Raw genomic sequence first — 5863 nt, forward strand, 5'->3', positions numbered from 1 at the left:
ATTGAAGTACATAAAATTAGGCAAAACAACAATTCTAGTAGTAGAAGGGCTTCAGTTTTCATTGATTTAAGAGATAAAATCTAGAACCCTTCTCTATAACATGTAGATGGAATCCACCATCCTAAGACTTAAGCTCAAGTAAGCTGTCAGTCACTAGTATAAAAAAATGCTTCTATGTATCGTGTTGTAAAATCTATGGCATACTTTATAGCAGCTTCAAGCCTGTATTCATTTCAGGTTTTTATACTACAACCCCAAGCCTCTTAAGGGAAAATTTTGTGACCCCATTATTTTCTACTCCCAAAGGATATTTGCTAAAATGATGATGATGATGATGATGATCTGAACTTAATAGCTTTAGACTGACTTAATCTGAAAGTATTTCATAGCATTATTTTACTAATTTGGTCAGGGCAAATTTTCATTTTGTTCCCCAGAAGTCTTCAGCAATTCAGAATCTAGGATAGACTGTTGCCCAGATATGTTGTAGTCGAGGCTGATGTAAATCTTTATAACATCTGATTGTATGCAGTTAAAGATAAGCTTCCCCCAGATCCTAAAAGATCATTTTAGTAAACACTGTAACTTTGGTGTCAACAGATCTACTTATGCAATTGAAGAGAGCAAATTTTACTTTCACATTCTCTCTCCTCAGTTGGGTGAATAATCAAATTTGTGGTATAGGGGATGAAAAGACTACTTTCAATCTAGTCTAAAGGAACTCTGCTCTAAAAGTTAAAAAAGCAGCATAAAATACAGTAAGGGTTGATTATCATTCACTCAATAAAGTTGATGTATAATTAGCAATCTACCTGAAATTTCCCATAGGCATATTCTACGTGTTGCTGTTAGCAATATAAAAGTGTTACAATACAGGATACCAAAAAAAAAAAAAAAAAAAAAAAAAAAAAAAAAAAAAAAGAGAAAAAAAAAAAAAAAAAAAAAAAAAAAGTTCTTCCTTCTTTTAGGCATCTTCCCCTGGAGAAATAGTCCAATGAGAAGTAATCTCTGTAGCCCAGATTTCCTAAGGAGAAGCTTCAGGAGAGTCTTTATCAATCCTGATTGATATCAGACTTTTCTATTCAAGTTAGTTTCATTTGAGAGAAGTTTTAAATTTGAAAGTTCAGAAGACTATTAAAATTGTTTTTAGCTATCTAAGATACACACACACACAGTAGAGATAAAAATGTTAGACAATCCATCTCAATGTTGTGAAATAAGTAGTAAACTTACTAAAAATGCCAAATTATCCCAGAAGTTACTTTTTAAACATTTGATCAAAAACTCTACCCAGCCAATTTTTGCTTCTTTTAGAAACACTCTACTGAAAAGCAAAAGTAGAAATGGGGCTGATACCTTCAATATAGAGAATTGCAAATAAAATTAGATCCCAGAAGGCTTAATGTAGCTTTCTAGGACTCTCACTATTAGGCAGTAATCTACCATTTACCTGTTTCCCAGATTCATCTTGTTATGCCTTATAACTAAAAATATAAAATCCAACAATGTATTGTACTCCAAAAATTCACTTCTCAACTTCTTTGATTTGTTTCTAGAATCTAAACTTATAGTAAATTGTGAATTAACACAATAGTAAATTGTGAATCAACTATGATAGCAGTGTGTGCAAACAATAAGTGAAATCAGATGTATTAATTCTAAGAGGAAAGAGGTGTCAGGATGTTTTCACAGAAGAAAGGCACTAAATCTGGTATTTGAAAGATGAGTAGATTTTTCCTGCCAGGAGCAATAAAAATGAGAGTTGAAAATAATTTCATGAAGCAAAATATTCAAAGAAAATGAAGAATAAAGACAATTGAATTGGTAATTCATAAGGCAAGCTTCAGTAACTGGTAGAATAGAAGCTGAATTTTAAGTGTAAAATGAGCAAATTATACTGAATGAAGAAAATTATTTAAAAATTATCAAGAAATAACTAGTCCTAGGGAAGACAGTTTTCATTTTAAGGCATATTAATGTTTGCAGATTGAAGGAAAAGGCACAGCAGAGGATAAGAGACCTTATCAGCAATGGATTAAAATAGTGGAGCATTTTTGTGGCGATGGCATGAAATAAGGAGACAGCTTTGGAAAGAAAGGAGACATTTGTTCTTCCTAGGTAGAAAGAAAAATGTAGAAAAAGGTAAGAAAGAAAATTGAGAGATAAAGAATAATCACAGGTGTAGTCTTTAACATCCTAAATAAAAATTACTGTTTATGTGTTTCTCCTTGCAGAAAGGAAATTTGTAATAGTTGATCTTTGGCTCAATATCCTTCTATCTCCAGCACCTGGCATATGGAAGATCTCTCAATACATAATTACAAAATGGATCTATGGAGGTACAATAATTCTTGTTATATGATTCACTGTTCCTGAAGTTGGAGTATATTGGCTCATTTGGGAATAGGGAAATTGGCAGTTAGTTGAGAGACCATTTGAACACCTGCTGAAAGAAACGTGATAATGATTCAGGGGGTGGGGAAAAAACAAGTGAGGACTGAACAGAATACCATTAACTTGAAGTGGATGCAGACAGCACATTTTTGAAAATGTTTTAAATCAACAACTTCTCCTTGGAGAGCAGATGCAATTACAGCAGACAGCAGAGATAATAAATACATGTCAGCACAGTCATAGTACTGTGGCTGGAGTGTCAGGCCCTCGATTACTATGGGCAGCAGAAGACATAGATGCCTCTGGCATCCAAGCTGGCAACAAAGAAAAATGAAAGCAGAATTAGGCTTTGAGTTAGATCATAATAGAATAATGGAGGTTGGAATTGATATCATAATTGATACCATTAAAGAATAATGGAAGTTGGACAGAAAAATAAACAGGCTTGCTAGGGTTATGGAAGTGGGAGAGATAAAGCAAATTAAAAAGAACTACTCTTCTCATAAGTCCTCATTTTCAAGGAAGGGAAATGTCAGCATTTGAAATTGTAGAAAATTAGAAAACAAATGTGATGATTTTAATCAGGATTATATTTATGCTGGTGGGTAACAAATACAATGAGAAGATCTTGGCTTCACAGGAGTTGAGGGACTCTGAGCCAGAGTGCTAAAAGGGTCATCTATGTAAATGATGGCGTTCATAATAGGATTGGAGTGGAGAAAAATTATGAAGCAAGATTTCAGAAAATGAGAATGTCAGGAGGTTATATGTTGATGGCTTTAGAGATAGAGAGAATATATGTTACAATAAACATTATTAAAAAGTGGACAATGGAAGAAAAGTTGCCTGAAATTCACAGCTGTGAGTAAGTAATCTTTAACACATAGGTGGAAAAAGGGCCTTTTCCTTATCTAGGAGGAAAAACGGCCTCCATCAAAATGGTAGTGAGAATTTTATGTATCAGAAACAACACACCTTGTTTTCTCTTTTCTTTTTTTTCTTTTTCTTAACCCTGCCTAAGTAGGACATCAAAAAATTTGGCTACAAACTCATAATTGTTCCTCTCCACAGAAATCTTTAGCAAAAGGCAAAAGATTTATTCATTATGAAGAGAAACCAGAGTGTGACAACACACTTTTCAATGCAGATGAGCAAAATATTCTCACACAAAATGTGGTCAAGAGTATTAGAACTTGTTTTTTCTAATTGATTACATAATAATATTAACACACATTCTCTGTAAATATTTACGTTGATCATAGAAGAGGTAATCAAAATACATAATACTGACAATTGAATTGAAATTAATATATTTTTCTAAAAAAATCACATTATATTAATGAACCAATATTGGCTAGGTGAAAATTGTCTAGGTTTTACAACTAGAAATGCTTCCTCTCAAATACTTATCAAAATGACAGGTGTATTTTTGGCTGCAACATTTACCAAATGAAAACAGAATACTGACATTCATACACAAAAACATGAAAGCATATGTTGAAATTTTCTTTCCAGATATCTACAAAAGAGAAAAGATAACATGAGGTTCATTACCTGTTTCAAATTGCCCCTGAGATTCCTTGAGCTGAAGACAAATATTCTATTAAAAAGAGTCCTTAAAAAGGGCATAAGAAACCTAATCTTTTCATAAGGAGTGTGGTTAAATTTGATAACAGTTATTATCAAAATGAATTATTTTTACTTCTAAATTACTACTGATTGCATCTTAAGGTTTTTGTTTCTTTGATACCAGTATGTACAATTATTTCAGAAAGCATGATTAGTTTTGGTGTCTGTAAATCTTTGCTGCCAATGAATTAAAGTATTTTTGAAAAATGAATATATATTCCTTGAAAGTGATCTATACTTTACTTAAAATTACCTATTTGGGTAAATATAGGAAAACAGCTCTAACATTAAAATATGTGCAGCAATTGGATCTAGAGTATTGCATGAGGTTTAAACATTAAAAAAAGTATTTATAACATTTGAAGAAACAAAAATAATAAGAAAATGTAAAACCAAAATATAAAAAAATAAAAGTAATATTCCTCATCAGAAAATAAGATAAAAATGCAAGCAACGGTGGTACTACCAAAGTGATTTTTAAAAAATATATTTTTTTGTTCATTGGTTGTCTTGTTCAATTCCGTTAAACATAATCCAAGATAAGACTCCACATAGAGCTTTTAAAGTTATCATGTGTTGTGTGTGCTGCTTTAATTGTCCATAGTTTCTGGTTTTTCTACTAGAATTCTAGCAAACTAAATGTTGTATGGTATTTTTTTCTAGCATTATTTCTGGAAAATTAGAACAGTGACTAATAAAATTACTCTTCTACTTTTCATAGATTTAACTGAATTTTAAAGTCAAATATGGACTAATTTTATCCATATGCTGAGATTGCTATTTGGAGTTTTTTACAGTATCTTCTTTAAAATTCTTGCTCAATAAGTCTAACATTTGTATCATCTTAGTGTTATAGTCTTTTTATTTATGTTCATCTTTATGAGAATGGAGGCAGGAAAACAGAGCTTGGAATATTATCTACAAACAATTAATGTGCTATATTGGTGTGGTACGTGCATCAAAATGGAAGAAACAGAGGAAATCATGACAGCTTATGTCATCATGACGGCACAGAGTTCTTAAGGAGGTGTCTATACCAAAGACAGGATGGGATATCATTCAGTTTTTTAATTTAGACTAGGATTAATCATTGGAATAGTTAGAATGTTAATGTCCCCACCCAAATGTACATGTTGAAACCGAATTCCTAAATGTGATGAGGTTTAGGGAGGTGATTGGGTTATAGGGTAGCAACAATCATGAATGGTATCAGTGCCTATATATGGGGCTAAAGATACCAGAGTTTTTCCCTCCTACCCTGTCAGGAGACAGCGAGAAGCTGGCTGTCTGCAACCAGAAAGAAGGCCTTCACCAAAACCCAACCATGCTGGCATTCTAATCTTGAACTTCCAGCCTCCAGAACTGTGACAAATAAATTTCTATTATTTACAGGTCATCTAGCCTATGGCATTTTGTCATAGCAGTCCAAACTGACTAAAACAACCAGAAAGGCAGAAAATGCTAGTCTTCTACTAAATGATCAGAAAGAACTGAGTAAGTGATGAAAAATGTGAGAGACACTGTTAGCTGTCTCTAAATTTCACTACTCCCTTCCTGTATCTACATGAAGAGCTAAAATTTGTTATTACTGTGCTATAATAACAAATGTTATTTGTTATTATAGTAATAACAAATTTTTCTAAACCCTCTTTACACCCGGACATGGCCAAGTGACTAACACTTGCATTAGAATGTAGGTAATTGTTATGCATCTGCATTCCAGAAGATGCCCTTAGATAGGGTGTGCCATCCTTTTTTCCTCTGTCTCTTCTTACTTCTTCGTATTGAACCCTGAAGGGGCAGTACAGCATCTTGGGAAGTAGTAGCGTCACCATATAGA

The 5863-nt window shown here is 32.8% G+C and overlaps 1 non-coding gene across 1 annotated transcript; it reads right to left on the minus strand.

Moving 5' to 3' along the window:
- Positions 1-3402: 3402 nt before the first annotated feature.
- Positions 3403-3519, minus strand: LOC119473198. Its single transcript, XR_005202400.1, has one exon. It is a non-coding gene; the product is annotated as a U5 spliceosomal RNA (small nuclear RNA).
- Positions 3520-5863: the final 2344 nt, after the last annotated feature.

Source organism: Cebus imitator, unplaced genomic scaffold (genome assembly GCF_001604975.1).
Source record: "Cebus imitator isolate Cc_AM_T3 unplaced genomic scaffold, Cebus_imitator-1.0 Scaffold138, whole genome shotgun sequence".
NCBI lineage: Eukaryota > Metazoa > Chordata > Mammalia > Primates > Cebidae > Cebus > Cebus imitator.